This window comes from Lolium rigidum, chromosome 7 (genome assembly GCF_022539505.1).
Source record: "Lolium rigidum isolate FL_2022 chromosome 7, APGP_CSIRO_Lrig_0.1, whole genome shotgun sequence".
NCBI lineage: Eukaryota > Viridiplantae > Streptophyta > Magnoliopsida > Poales > Poaceae > Lolium > Lolium rigidum.
The window spans coordinates 199,398,877-199,415,064 of record NC_061514.1 but is presented as its reverse complement, the minus strand read 5'-3'; positions in this window follow the sequence as shown (position 1 = coordinate 199,415,064).

Sequence of the window (16,188 nt, the reverse complement as noted above, 5' to 3'; positions counted from 1 at the left end):
CAGCAATGATGTCACCTTGGCAAGAGAAAAATTCGGCTAAGCAGCTTCATAATAATGGCGACATCAGAAGATTGTTGATTATTTCGAGAGCCTTTGGTCACAAACAAGTTTTTGATCAAATGCTCGGGGGCTACTTTGAAACAATGAAAACCTCGAGAGAGACAAAATAGAAATGGCGAGAGCCTATGATCAAATACAAGCATTTGTTCATAGCCTCGGGGGCTACTCCCATCGGGAGCGCTGGTCGCGCACCCGATAGATATGAAAACTTCGAGAAAGAAGGAAAATATAGCAACATAAGGCGTTGAGCCTACACCCAAGCACAAGTTCTTGGCTGTAGCCTCGGGGGCTACTCCCATCGGGAACGCTGTTCGCGTGCCCGATGAAATTATAATACAAAAAAAGAGAGAAGAACAAGTGAGCATATTTCGAGTTATATAAATAACTCTACATATACTCCCATCGGGAAGGCAATATAAGTCATCCGTTGACTCAATAAAATGTGCTATTCCAGCAGCCGAAAAAGCACTCGACAATATATTCTCGGAACGCCGAAGTTGCGAACAATTTCGAATGCCGCAAAACTTTGCGAAGGTAAGACCCCGGATCCGTTCGCGTGGCGTGGTGCCGTATCTCGACGTCGGTTTGCTACTTTTTTCCGTATCAACGGATACGAAGAAAAATCCTAACGGACGCGTTAGGTACTCGATAAAATATGACTGGGAGTCGACAGAATGGTAAGACCTTAAGCGGCACCTGTCGAAGTTTACACCAGTATCCCGAGATCATGTCCAGGGACGTGATCTTGAAGTAGGTTTTTGCGGATTGCCGCTAGAGCAGTTAACTAGTACCTGATCCGTCAGATGGACTAGCCCCAACTACCATTATCCCTGTACAATATATAATTTCATATCCAAAGATATGTGGTAAAGTTCGGAGCTATTGAACGAATATAAAGTTGGAGATTTTCCTTGACTCTGCGATTCAAGCAAAATCTCGGGGGCTACTGACATAGGCATCCCCAATGGGCCTGCCAAAGATGGTACCCGGGGTTTACTGAAGTCCCACAACCCGAAGGATAAGAAGAATCGGAAGCCCAAATTATTATTAACGAAAGCTAGAGTTGTATTAGGAAGCAATACTTGTAAATCTTGCGGGATGAGTTGGAAACCCTCCCGGACTCTGTAACTTGTGTATTATGGATCCCTCGGCTCCGCCTCCTATATAAGGGGGAGTCGAGGGACAAAGAAATCATCGATTCATTGTCTCACAAACCCTAGTTTTCATATCGGCGAGCACTTTTCGGCTAAAACCTTCGAGATCTACTTGCCCTCTACTTCCGACTAAAACCCTAGTCTACAACTTGTAGGCATTGATAAGTTAATCCCTTGTCAATTGGCCCTCGTGGCCCCTCTTGTGTTGTTCTATCGTTCACGATCCTTCTCCAGGTGAAAAACTGATCATGTATTTTTTTCCTCGATTTTTAGCGATCCAGAAAGTCCGAAACAAATAAAATATGAAAAAGAAGGTTTTCTGCCTCCCAGAAATTAAATACCAACGAAGGAGACTTTGTAGGAAAGTCTCAAAAATTAACTAAAAATTCATAAATAATGATGTATAATGGGATATAACAATGAAAACTAAACATATATGTAGCAATAATGATGATGTAAAATGCACGTATCAACGCTTTACATCTTAAACCTTTGATCATCCCTGAGCAAATAAGCGAATAGATCATATCATGCATCAATGAGCTTATGGTTGATAAAAGAAATACGAGCATTGCATCATCAACTTATGCATATTCAATTGTAATGTAAGATCTCTGAACCAACAATCATACAAACATGAACTTCATATAATAGAAACTACTAACAATTACCTCCCTCCTGCCATTTGAACAAGACTAATCATTGCATGTTGGACAATTGAACAATGTTTCATGTGTGTCTATAACTATAGATCACTTCTATGCTTGGCATTTTACCAGCTTTATTTCTTTTTTACTTTGCCTTTGTAGTGAAGATAAACTCTCATAGATCAACTAGTTATAAGAAGAGAAATTGTTAAATGACAAGAGATGAGTATGAAGTTTGTTGTTTATCAAAGACTTTGTCATTTTCTTGATGGGACCAGTTAATAGTCTTGCCCCTAGTAACCAGTATAAACCTTATTCATGGACCTTTCAGTCATGTCATATGCTTTACATCCACCTTTGTCTTTCACTTTCCATGGCTAACCGAATCCTCGGGTGCCGACCTTTTCATTCACAAACTTGTTTGAGCATATGTATTGAAATATCCATGTCAATCAGTTTAGCCGTTGATTACTGATACGTCTCAAACGTATCTATAATTTCTTATGTTCCATGCTACTTTTATGATGATACTCACATGTTTTATACACACTTTATGTCATTATTATGCATTTTCCGGCACTAACCTATTGACAAGATGCCAAAGAGCCGATTCTGTTTTCTAGCTGTTTTTGGTTTCGTAAATCCTACAAAGGAAATATTCTCGGAATTGGACGAAATCAACGCCCATGGTCTTATTTTTCCACGAAGCTTCCAGAAGACCGAAAGGGATACGAAGTGGGGCGACGAGGCGCCGACACCACAGGGCCGCGTGGCCTGGGTGGGTCCTGCGCCGCCCTATGGTGTGGGCCCCTCGCGCCGCCTCCAACCCTACCCTTCCGCCTACTTATAGCCTTCGTCGCGAAAACCCCTGTACCGAGAGCCACGATACGGAAAACCTTCCAGAGACGCCGCCGCCGCCAATCCCATCTCGGGGGATTCAGGAGATCGCCTCCGGCACCCTGCCGGAGAGGGGAATCATCTCCCGGAGGACTCTTCATCACCATGATCGCCTCTGGATTGATGTGTGAGTAGTTCACCCCTGGACTATGGGTCCATAGCAGTAGCTAGATGGTTGTCTTCTCCTGATTCTGCTATCATGTTAGATCTTGTGAGCTGCCTATCATGATCAGGATCATCTATTTGTAATGCTACATGTTGTGTTTGTTGGGATCCGATGAATATGGAATACTATGTCAAGTTGATTATCAATCTATCATATATGTGTTGTTTATGTTCTTGCATGCTCTCCGTTGCTAGTAGAGGCTCTGGCCAAGTTGATACTTGTGACTCCAAGAGGGAGTATTTATGCTCGATAGTGGGTTCATGCCTCCATTGAATCCGGGACAAGTGATGTGAAAATTCTAAGGTTGTGGATGTGATGTTGCCACTAGGGATAAAACATCAATGCTTTGTCTAAGGATATTTGTGTTGATTACATTACGCACCATACTTAATGCAATTGTCTGTTGTTTGCAACTTAATACTTGGAAGGGGTTCGGATGATAACTCGAAGGTGGACTTTTTAGGCATAGATGCATGCTTGGATAGCGGTCTATGTACTTTGTTGTAATGCCCCGATTAAATCTCATAGTAGTCATCGTGATATGTATGTGCATTGTTATGCCCTCTCTATTTGTCAATTGCCCAACCGTAATTTGTTCACCCAACATGCTATTTATCTTATGGGAGAGACACCACTAGTGAACTGTGGACCCCGGTCCATTCTTACATCCGAAATACAATCTATCGCAATACTTGTTCTTTACTTGTTCTTCGCAAACAAACATCATCTTCCACACTATACATTTAATCCTTTGTTTACAGCAAGCCGGTGAGATTGACAACCTCATCGTTACGTTGGGGCAAAGTACTTTGATTGTGTTGTGCAGGTTCCACGTTGGCGCCGGAATCCACGATGTTGCGCCGCACTACACTCCGCCACCAACAACCTTCACGTGTTCCTTGACTCCTACCTGGTTCGATAACCTTGGTTTCTTGCGAGGAAAACTTGTTGTTGTACGCATCACACCTTCCTCTTGGGGTTCCCAACGGACGTGTGTCTTACACGCCATCAAGACGAGTTTTCGGCGCCGTTGCCGGGGAGATCAAGACACGCTGCAAGGGGAGTCTCCCACATCCAATCTCTTTACTTTGTTTTTGTCTTGCTTTACTTTACTTTATTTACTGCTTTGTTTACTTTCTCTATATCAAAAATACAAAAAAATTAGTTACTTGCTTTTACTTTAGGGATTTCTATTTTCGTGCCCTCGGGTCCTTAGTTGTGCTCAGTTTTCCCCAGCTCCTTAGTTTTTCCTTAGTTTTCCCCAAGACCTTATCTGAAACCCGCAGAAGGAGCTCGGACGGAAGGGATCCGTTAAGTTGGACGTTCCGTGCTGACGAGTGGGGTCGTGTCGTTTGTGGGGCCGCGTCGTGTGGGGCTGGTAGGAAAGAACCGCGTGGGACAGGATGAGACCATGTTTGTGTGGCTGTAGCATGTGGGGCCGTAGCGTGTGGAGCCGTAGTGTGTGGAGCCGTGTGGGTCCGGGACGTGGGCACGAGTGGTTTCTGTCTCTTTCGCCCAGTATTAGCGTTTTCAATGTACCTTTTTCCTCTCTCTCGCTCGATCTCATTCATATTTGATAGCCCAAATTGGTAGCAAATCTAGAGCAGCTTCTCCTTCTATTTTTTAACGACATTCATTTCTTTATGCCTTCGTTTTTACCCAATCAGGTAGGAAATCTAGGGCACAAATCCAGAAAAAATATAGGATAAGCTGCATACAGCAGCCAACATAGCATAGATATATTCACGACAGATCCAACAGTAGTACCGATAGAACCCTACAACATAAGCTACATTTTACATGAATTTAAGCCGCTCTACAGATAGAGCAGTCACATACAGAGAGTGCAGTAGGCATGTTCAACGCCTCCAGGTTGCGCCTGTGACTCGCCTGGAGGTTGCCCAGATGAATCCCATGTGCTTTGTGTTTGGCCATGAACGCATGCACGTTCACCGTCTTTCCAACTCTAGCGCCGCATCTGCCAATGGATTCAACATGGTTCACCAGGCAGTTGAAGTCGGTGGCGCGGAGCTTCCTGTTGCAGAAGGGGCACTTGTAAATGCCTCGAGCAAAGGGGCCATCGTAATGGCCGGACCGCAGCCTCCCGAGGACGTGACGAGTCTTGGTGTGGAAGGACTCGTCGTCGCCGTCGACGTCGCCGCTGCTCTGCACCTGTCTCGTAGCACCAAAGATCGTGCAAAAACACGGAGTCAATTGCAACGATGATGGAACAGAGAGTGAACAAAGATCATGCATGATAATATGGGCTCGAAAAAAGAGGTAGCCTCGAGTTACATTGGACACACTTATATCCAGGATTTGAGTGAGTAAACCAAAGATCATGCACAACAAATTTTAACACACCAATTGTTTATCGACTAAACCTCGAATCAATTTGTGCCCAAATATTCATCATCATCGGCACAAATCTTAAACAAAAGCAAATCACAAGCACTAATAACGCAAGATCTAACACAAAAGGATTGAACTAGGAACAAGACGCACCCTAATAACGCTAGATCTAACACAAATGGATTGAACTAGGAACAGACGAACCATAATAACGCTAGATCTAACACAAAAGGATTGAAATGGGATAAGAACAAGGGAGCAAAGGGTTACCTCCGGCTCGTCATCGACGATGCTGGTGTCGTAGGGGTTCTCCGGCGCATCATACGGCACTGGTTCGTACGGGTCCCAAGCAACGGGGGCCTGGACAGTGGCGGCGGCCGATGCGCCGGCGGCTGATGCGCTGGCTGCTACGTTGGAAGCAGCGACAGGGGCCTGGACGGGGGCAGCGGCCGATGCGCCGGGGGCTGATGCGCCGGCTGCTACGTTGGAAGCAGCGACAGGGGCCTGGACGGGGGCAGCGGCCGATGCGCCGGCGGCTGATGCGCCGACAATGGGCATCTCATTCTTCTCCATCGCCGGCGGTTTTCTTCGGGGTTTTTTATTCGGTTGTGGAGAAGATGATGGGACAGGAGAGGCGGTTGCGGTGAGAACGTGCGTCGAGGGAGAGGAAAAGGGCTCTATAAAGACGAAGGTGGCGTGTACCGCAACACGCGTCCGCTATGCACGGCTGCAGCGTGCACCGCGACACGAGTCTAACCCCGGGACGTTTGGTGTACTCGGTTATAACCTCGGGCCTTATACAGAAATTTTATCCGTACTCGGCTTTCCCCTCGAGTACTTAGACTGGCAAGTGCAATATACTCAGTTTTACCCTCAAGTAGCTAGTCAACAGAGAGTCAACAAATGAGATTAACATATCTAATTGAGGCATTTCATGCGCAAAAAAATTCAAAAAAATAAAAACATAGTGGCACCTACTCACGGAGTCTTCCTACGCAACCTGCCACCAAGAAAACCTTAACAAGCGTATATAAATCCAGTTTTACCACAAATTGCCACTTCTCAGAATCACTAGTGTAGCTATGAAGATGCATGGTTTTCCACTCAAACCCCTTTGCAAAACATCTTCCCCAAAAACATAGTTTGTCTAAATGATGCCATAATTGTCACACTCATGTATATTTGAATTGCAAATAATTTGATGTAGCCCAATATGAATTATATTGTATAAAACATGCATTTTTCATTTTGTAATTCTTTTTGTTTGAATCCCTTAGTCTATTTACTATTTATGTGCCCTTGGATTGTTAGTACTACTCAGTTTTGCCCTCAAGTTCTGTCACAAATGCTCTCGAAGCCCAAACTTATCCTGATTGGTTGAGCCGTTGTCACACGGATCGACTCCACGAACCGTTGATCAACTGATCTAACGGGCAGTATACCCCTCCCCGTCTCTTCGTGGCCACCCCTCTCTCTCTCTCTTCGTGGCCACCCCTCTCTCTCTCTGTCGGTGGATGCATTATTGTCACCCCTCTAACAATTATCAACTATCTTTCGCTTTCCTTTTCTTTTAGGGGATATAGTTTTGGCATATAGTTTTAGTAATTTGAAACGGCCCAAAAGTGGTATAATTTTGGTATAAACATGATGCATACATATTTGCGGATTTCGGTGAATGCATTATTTTCACCCCTCTAACAATTATCAACTATCTTTCGCTTTCCTTTTTCTTTTAGGGGATATAGTTTTGGCATATAGTTTCGGTAATTTGAAATGGCCCAAAAGTGGTATAATTTCGGTATAAACATGAGGCATACATATTTGCGGATTTCGGTGAATGCATTATTGTCACCCCTCTAACAATTATCAACTATCTTTCGCTTTCCTTTTTCTTTTAGGGGATATAGTTTTGGCATATAGTTTCGGTAATTTGAAACGGCCCAAAAGTGGTATAATTTCGGTATAAACATGAGGCATACATATTTGCGGATTTCGGTGAATGCATTATTGTCACCCCTCTAACAATTATCAACTATCTTTCGCTTTCCTTTTTCTTTTAGGGGATATAGTTTTGGCATATAGTTTCGGTAATTTGAAACGGCACACACTAATACAGTTCGGTGAGCAATGATAAGAATCCCTTGTATAAACATGAGGCATACATAAAGCATTCCAATATAGTTGGTAATTTCGGTGAATGCACATACTAACTATGAAAACAACTACTTCCTCCGGTTCAAAATAATTGCCTAAAAATGGATGTATCTAGACACTAAAACATGTCTAGATGCATCTATTTTTGGACAATTATTTTGAACCAGAGGGAGTACAAGTACATGTAACTGAATAATGAATTTGTAACAAGGTATCCCTTGTAACAACTTCTAGCGCCTGGTAAGCAATGATAAGAATCCGATCGCAATTATACAACGTAAAAACAACCAGCCATCAGATTAGCTTGCTTCTTCAACTCGATCAACTGCCTTAACTGCTTGTTCATTTTCTTCAGTTCTCCCTTCACTTCCACCAGTCCTACATTGGGAGCATTAGGCATAATCGGAACGGCTCCTCTCTCCGCCGCATTCTCTACAGCAAGTCCCCCCTCCCAAATTGCGCTCCCCAATAGCGCCAATTGATTCCTGCAATTGAAGCCTCTGAACGTACACATCGATCCACTCGAAATGCCTGCATTTCTTCAGGATCTGAAAACAAAAACGGGAACCCTAAATCTCAAATTCGAGGGAATAGCAAGAAAATCGAGAGAAAACAGAGAAATTGGAGCGAGATCTAACCTTATCCCCCTCTCTATATGGCAAGCTCTCGCATGCAAGGAACTCACGTCCACGGTTGCCGTTCTCGTCCGTCTTACGCATCGACCGCTTCAGAGGCTCCTGGCGTGGGCAGTTAGGGCATCTTGTCAAAGGCACGGGTCCATACTGCGGCCATGAAGAACGGGAGGTCGAAGAGAAACTAGACATCACCCGACTGCCGGAGAAGGGCTGCCGCTGGCGGAGAAGAAGAACAATGGGGCGCGGGGAAAGAAAGGGGAAGCAATGGCACGGGCACGGGCGCGGCGCTGGCTCGGGCTCCCATTTTGCAACGGTCACCTGGGTAAGCTGTGGGTCCGGCGCACTTAACATGGACAAGTTGTGGGTCCCACGATGATCTGGATAAGTGAAGACGTGTCCACTGCGGGGCACCAACAGCGGCCCCACTTGCCAGCACCAACCAACGTCAACTAAACGGGATTCCTTCCGTCCGAGCTCCTTCTGCGGGTTTCAGACAAGGTTTTGGGGAAAACTGAGGAAAAACTAAGGGGCTGGGGAAAACTGAGCACAACTAAGGAGCCAGGGGCACGAAAATAGAAATCCCTTTACTTTATTTACTGTCTTGTTTTGCTTTCTTTATATCAAAAACACAAAAAATTAGTTACTTGCATTTACTTTATTTAGTTTGCTTTACTTATTTTTATTACTGTTAAAATGAATACTCCTGAGAACACTAAGTAGTGTGATTTCACTAGTTAGGCTTAATGGAAAACAACAAAAAATTTAGAGATCTTTATAGTATTTATCTTGAGTTTAGACATGAGGTGTTTGAAGAGAAAATTAAAAAACCTATGGAACTTTATATGCATGCTAATGGCAATGTTATTAGTATGAATGCTTTGAACACCATTGTTGCTAATGCTATGGAAAATTCTAAGCTTGGGGAAGCTGGTCTTGAGGAGCATGATATTTTTAGTCCCCCAAGCATGGAGGAGAAAATTTACTTTGATGATACTTTACCTCTTATATATGATGATTACAATGATGACTATCATATTTTCAGTCCACCTACTATTGAGGAGAAAATTAATTATGATTACAATATGCCTCCTATATATGATGATTATGGTGATGAGAATAATAATGATAGCTATCTTATTGAATTTGCTCCCACTACAATTAATGGTAATGACTATGCTTATGTGGAGAGTAATAATTTTATGCATGTAGCTCATGATAAGAATGTTTCATGTGATATTTATGTTGTGTATTTCATCAATGATGCTACTGAAAGTTATTATGAGAGAGGGAAACATGGCTATATGCATCTTAATAATATTAAGTTTCCCCTCTTTATGTTGAGAATCTTGAAGTTACTTGTGTTTTATCTTCCTATGCTTGTCACTTTGCTCCTCATGAATTTATTTGTGTATGAGATTCCTATGCCTAGGAAGTGGGTTAGGCTTAAATTTGTTTCATACTTGCTTTTTGATGCTCTCTTTGCTTCAACTCTTATTTCTTTGCGCGAGCATCATTAAAACTACTGAGCCCATCTTAATGGCTATAAAGAAAGCACTTCTTGGGAGATAACCCATGTTTTTATTTTGCTACTGTTTTGTTGTGTCTTGGAAGTTGTTACTACTGTAGCAACCTCTCCTTATCTTTATTTTATTGCATTGTTGTGCCAAGTAAAGTCTTTGATAGTAAAGTCAATACTAGATTTGGATTACTGCGCAGAAACAGATTTCTTGCTGTCGCGAAATTGAGCAGCCCCTTCTGTAGGAAATTTAGAAAAATCTGCCAATTTACGTGCGGGATCCTCAGATATGTACGCAACTTTCATTCAATTTGAGCATTTTCATCTGAGCAAGTTAACTGCCCCAGAAAAATTCGTCTTTACGGACTGTTCTGTTTTGACAGATTCTGCCTTTTATTTCGCATTGCCTGTTTTGTTATGTTTGATGGATTTCTTTGTTCCATTAACTTTCAGTAGCTTTGTGCAATGTACAGAAGTGTTAAGAATGATTATGTCACCTCTGAATATGTGAATTTTTGATTATGCACTAACCCTCTAATGAGTTTGTTTTGAGTTTGGTATGGAGGTAGTTTTCAAGGGTCAAGAGAGGAGGATGATACAATATGATCAAGAAGAGTGAAAAGTCTAAGCTTGGGGATGCCCCCGTGGTTTATCCCTGCATATTTTAAGAAGACTCAAGCATCTAAGCTTGGGGATGCCCAAGGCATCCCTTCTTCATCGACAACTTATCAGGTCACCTCTAGTGAAACTATATTTTTATTCCATCACATCTTATGTGCTTTACTTGGAGCGTCTGTTTGCTTTTGTTTTTGTTTTTGTTTGAATAAAATCGGATTCTAGCATTCTTTGTATGGGAGAGAGACACGCTCCGTTGTTGCATATGAACACATATGTTCTTAGCTTCACTTTTAAATGTTCATGGCGAAGGTTGAAACTGCTTCGTTCATTGTTATATGGTTGGAAACAGAAAATGCTTCATGTGGTAATTGGTATAATGTCTTGAATAATTTGATACTTGGCAATTGTTGTGCTCAAATAGATCATGTTTAAGCTCTTGCATCATGTACTTTGCACCTATTAATGAAGAACTACATAGAGCTTGTTGAAATTTGGTTTGCATGATTGGTCTCTCTAGAGTCTAGATATTTTCTCGGTTAAGGTGTTTGAACAACAAGGAAGACGATGTAGAGTCTTATAATGCTTGCAATATGTTCATATGTAAGTTTTGTTGTACCGGTTTATACTTGAGTTTGCTTCAAACAACCTTGCTAGCCTAAGCCTTGTATTGAGAGGAATTCTTCTCGTGCATCCAAATCCTTGAGCCAAAAACTATGCCATTTGTGTCCACCATACCTACCTACTACATGGTATTTCTCTGCCATTCCAAAGTAAATTACTTGAGTGCTACTTTTAAAATTCTATTCTTTGTCTTTGCAATATATAGCTCATGGGAAAATAGCCTTAAAAACTATTGTGGTAAAGAATATGGAGCTTATGTATCTTATTTCTTATAAGTTGCTTGTTGAGCGGTAACCATGTTTCTGGGGATGCCATCAACTTTTACACCTTTGTTGAATATCATGTGAGTTGCTATGCATGTTCTTCTTGTCTGAAGTAAGGGCGATTTTCATGATCAAATGGTTTGAGTATGCATATTGTTAGAGAAGAACATTGGGCCGCTAACTAAAACCATGAATCATGGTGGAAGTTTCAGCTTTGGACATCAATCCTCAATCTCTTATGAGAATATTATTTGTTGTTGAATGCTTATGCATTAAAGATGAGTCCATTATCTGTTGTCTATGTTGTCCCGGTATGGATGTCCTAAGTTGAGATCTATCAAAAATGAGAAATCAAATGCGATCTATCTCCTTGGACCTTTGTACATGCGGCATAGAGGTACCCCTTTGTGACACTTGGTTGAAACATATGTTATGCAATGATAATCCGTGTTAATCCAAGCTAATTAGGACAAGGTGCGAGCACTATTGGTATTCTATGAATGAGGCTTGCAACTTATAGGATGTCTTATACACAACACATATGATTTATTACTACCGTTGACAAAATTGTTTCTATATTTTCAAAATGAAAAGCTCTAGCACAAAAATAGTAATCCATGCTTCCCTCTGCGAAGGGACATTCTTTTACTTTATGTTGAGTCAGTTTACCTACTTCTTTCTATCTTAGAAGCAAAAAACTTGTGTCAACTGTGTGCATTGATTCTTACATGTTTACCTATTGCACTTGTTATATTGCTTTATGTTGACAATTATCCATGAGATAAACATGTTGAAGTTGAAAGCAACCGCTGAAACTTATATCTTCCTTTGTGTTGCTTCAAAGCTTTCTACTAAGAATCTATTGCTTTATGAGTTAACTCTTATGCAAGTCTTATTGATGCTTGTATTGAAAGTACTATTCATGAAAAGTCTTTGCTATATGATTCAGTTGTTTACTCATTGTCTTTACCATTGCTTCGAATCACTGCATTCATCTTATATGCTTTACAATAGTATTGATCAAGATTATGATAGCATGTCACTTCAGAAATTATCATTGTTATCGTTTACCTACTCGAGGGCGAGTAGGAACTAAGCTTGGGGATGCTTGATACGTCTCAAACGTATCTATAATTTCTTATGTTCCATGCTACTTTTATGATGATACTCACATGTTTTATACACACTTTATGTCATTATTATGCATTTTCCGGCACTAACCTATTGACAAGATGCCGAAGAGCCAGTTGTTGTTTTCTGCTATTTTTGCTTTCAGAAATCCTACAAAGGAAATATTCTCGGAATTGGACGAAATCAACGCACAGGGTCTTATTTTTTCACGCAGCTTCCAGAAGACCAAAAGGGATACGAAGTGGGGCGACGAGCCGCCGACACCACAGGGCCGCGCGGCCTGGGTGGGGCCCGCGCCGCCCTATGGTGTGGGCCCCTCGCGCCGCCTCCAACCCTACCCTTCCGCCTACTTATAGCCTTCGTCGCGAAAACCCCTGTACCGAGAGCCACGATACGGAAAACCTTCCAGAGATGCCACCACCGCCAATCCCATCTCGGGGGATTCAGGAGATCGCCTCCGGCACCCTGTCGGAGAGGGGAATCATCTCCCGGAGGACTCTTCATCACCATGATCGCCTCCGGATTGATGTGTGAGTAGTTCACCCCTGGACTATGGGTCCATAGCAGTAGCTAGATGGTGTTCTTCTCCTTATTGTGTTATCATGTTAGATCTTGTGAGCTGCCTATCATGATCAGGATCATCTATTTGTAATGCTACATGTTGTGTTTGTTGGGATCCGATGAATATGGAATACTATGTCAAGTTGATTATCAATCTATCATATATGTGTTGTTTATGTTCTTGCATGCTCTCCGTTGCTAGTAGAGGCTCTGGCCAAGTTGATACTTGTGACTCCAAGAGGGAGTATTTATGCTAGATAGTGGGTTCATGCCTCCATTGAATCTGGGACGATGACGAGTAAAGTTCTAAGGTTGTGGATGTGCTGTTGCCACTAGGGATAAAACATCAATGTTTTGTCTAAGGATATTTGTGTTGATTACATTACGCACCATACTTAATGCAATTGTCTCGTTGTTTGCAACTTAATACCGGAAGGGGTTCGGATGATAACCCGAAGGTGGACTTTTTAGGCATAGATGCATGCTGGATAGCTGTCTATGTACTTTGTCGTAATGCCCCGATTAAATCTCATAGTAGTCATCGTGATATGTATGTGCATTGTTATGCCCTCTCTATTTGTCAATTGCCCAATTGTAATTTGTTCACCCAACATGCTATTTATCTTATGGGAGAGACACCACTAGTGAACTGTGGATCCCGGTCCATTCTTACATCTGAAATACAATCTACTGCAATACTTGTTCTTTACTGTTCTTCGCAAACAAACATCATCTTCCACACTATACATTTAATCCTTTGTTTACGAGCAAGCCGGAGAGATTGACAACCTCACCGTTACGTTGGGGCAAAGTACTTTGATTGTGTTGTGCAGAGTTCCACGTTGGCGTCGGAATCCCTGATGTTGCGCCGCACTACACTCCGCCACCAACAACCTTCACGTGTTCCTTGACTCCTACTGGTTCGATAACCTTGGTTTCTTACTGAGGGAAAACTTGTTGTTGTACGCATCACACCTTCCTTTTGGGGTTCCCAACGGACGTGTGTCTTACACGCCATCAATTACCAAGTAGCACCAGAGTATCTCATACCTCCTTGTCATCTCCTCTTCCTAACTATTTGTTCTCCAAGACCACATCTCCAACACAACTTTAAGGTATTTTATTTTTCTTATAATTCCTACTATTGCTCCTTTGTTGCAAACCATACTTACAAAATTCTATGCTTTTCCAACATGCTCAAGTTAATAAAGTTCAAGATAAGATGTGATTGCAATTTCTAAATACGAGGAACACATGTGCATGAGTGTTACCCATAAATCTCCATACAAAAAAATCATGGATAACACCACCAAATTTCATTAAAAACCACTTTACCAAAGATAGATGATAATGCTCGAATAGCTTTCCAAACTATGAGAGACTTGATAACTACTAGATGAAAGCAAAAAACCAAACTAAGATGACGAACTAAAAATTGGCTTCAAGTCACCCCATGATGATCTCATGGGGAAACCAGATCCGTTTGCGAGTCGTCATTGATATCCAATTCTTTAGAAGTGACAACAGTTATACTTATACATAAGCATATATGGAGTCCAACAAAGATTGATGTTACCAAATATAGATGTGAACACAGCATCTAAGTTACACATGGGCAGTACAACATTAACTTGTAGATATGGCACATAATTTCTATTTTCTCTAGATTATGAACAAGCAAAAAAAACATTAAACATCAATATTGATCCAAATATGTGGGATTGTAAGTTGAAAATCATATGCATAGATTTGTCTTGAGAAGTATTTTAAAAAATTATAAGAAATGCAATACAAACTACTAGTAATAGAAGTTACATTTTGAAGACTGTATCAGTATCCAAACCCATCATTTTCTAGAGTGTATCAGAAAGATAATTATCTAATTATGAAAAATCTGCATTGTTTGATCGACTAAATTGAAACTTCTGAGTTGCAGAGGTGGAAATGTTGCATGGATTTGCATGGCTTGTAGGACTGCTATAATAAGGGAAGTTGTATACTTGTGTTCCAAAAAAATCAATGAAGTTTTACTAGGACTGCAATAAGGAATGAAATTATGCAATAGGACCGATGTAAAGATGTGTACAATATGATATACATACACACCGCTAGATACAACACAGATTCATGGTCCAATTCATTAATCCCCATGCCACACATCTCACTTTCAGAGGGTGCATATGAATTGTTTTGTTGTGACTAGTGTTGTTGTTTTACTTGAAACTTGTGTGAGCATAAAATAAAGGGTTGTGCTCGGGTACATATCCCACCTCATGAAAGGTAAGGTGGTCATTAGCCCCTATTTAATTGATTGATTAATTAAATTAAGTTCGTCCGGCCAAGTTCATATCCAAACCCTATATACTGACATAGGGGCATACCATTTCCATACTCAGTCGATCGTCCCTCAACTCGCACTCGTGCCCACGTCCCACTCATGGTTGACGTCGGTCGTCTCTGCAACTCGCCTACTGGAAGGGTACTTTACACTATGTTTGTTTTTGGTAATTTATGATAATTCCTATGGATAAATGTTTTCACTGAGTTTTTGTTTGAAGAAATACTCCATAGGTTTGTTTGAAGACCATATGTTGGATTCAAGATAGTTGATGTCAAGAGAAGCTTTGGCTCGAAGTCGGTGTCACAGTCCTCCAAGTCTCACGAGTTGAGCTATTGGTGACAAAGACCTAGGGCATGCAATCAACTGAGGTGTTCCGACTTGAATGCGGCTAAGCATAAGCACTATTATCAAGGTCAAGCGGAATGCGGTTAATTCTCTCTCCCTCTTATGGTGTCGGGTCACTATGCGAAAAGAGAGAGGAAGAGCTCAAGATGGAGTTCGAAAGAGCGCTCGAAGACGGAGCTCGGAAAAAGCGTGACAAGGTAGTCTCCTAAATTCAGTTTTTATTAAGTATAGCACCCCACACTATTAGGAGGAATCAAAGTTTTTATTTGACTACTTGGCTCAAATCATTTATCTCCTTTTGCTACATCTTGCTCTCCACAATATTTTGCCTTTCGTTTGACATCTTCCTCCACCATATCTTTGCTACCACATGTCACATTTTGGTTCTCTCCTTTTCGTCTATCCAAAAGAGGCTCATATCTCCTTTGTTTACTCTCCTGGAGATTCTCGAGGTTTGCTCGGTTTTTACTCAAAAGTGGTTCGAATTTTTGCTTAGAGTGTGCCAAAAGAAATCAAGAAAGGAGCTGAAAAACAGCAACTTGGGCCAGTCTAACTGGGGCCCAGGCCAGTCAGACCGGCCGACCCTCTTCACGTGCGCATCCTATTTCCAGAGAATTGACCCGGTATGACCGGGCCCTCGACCGGTCATACCGGCCAAAGTCTCTGTTTCTTTTGTTTCTTTCGATCCCATCCAATCCAGCCAGTATAACCGGGTCCAGAGTGACCC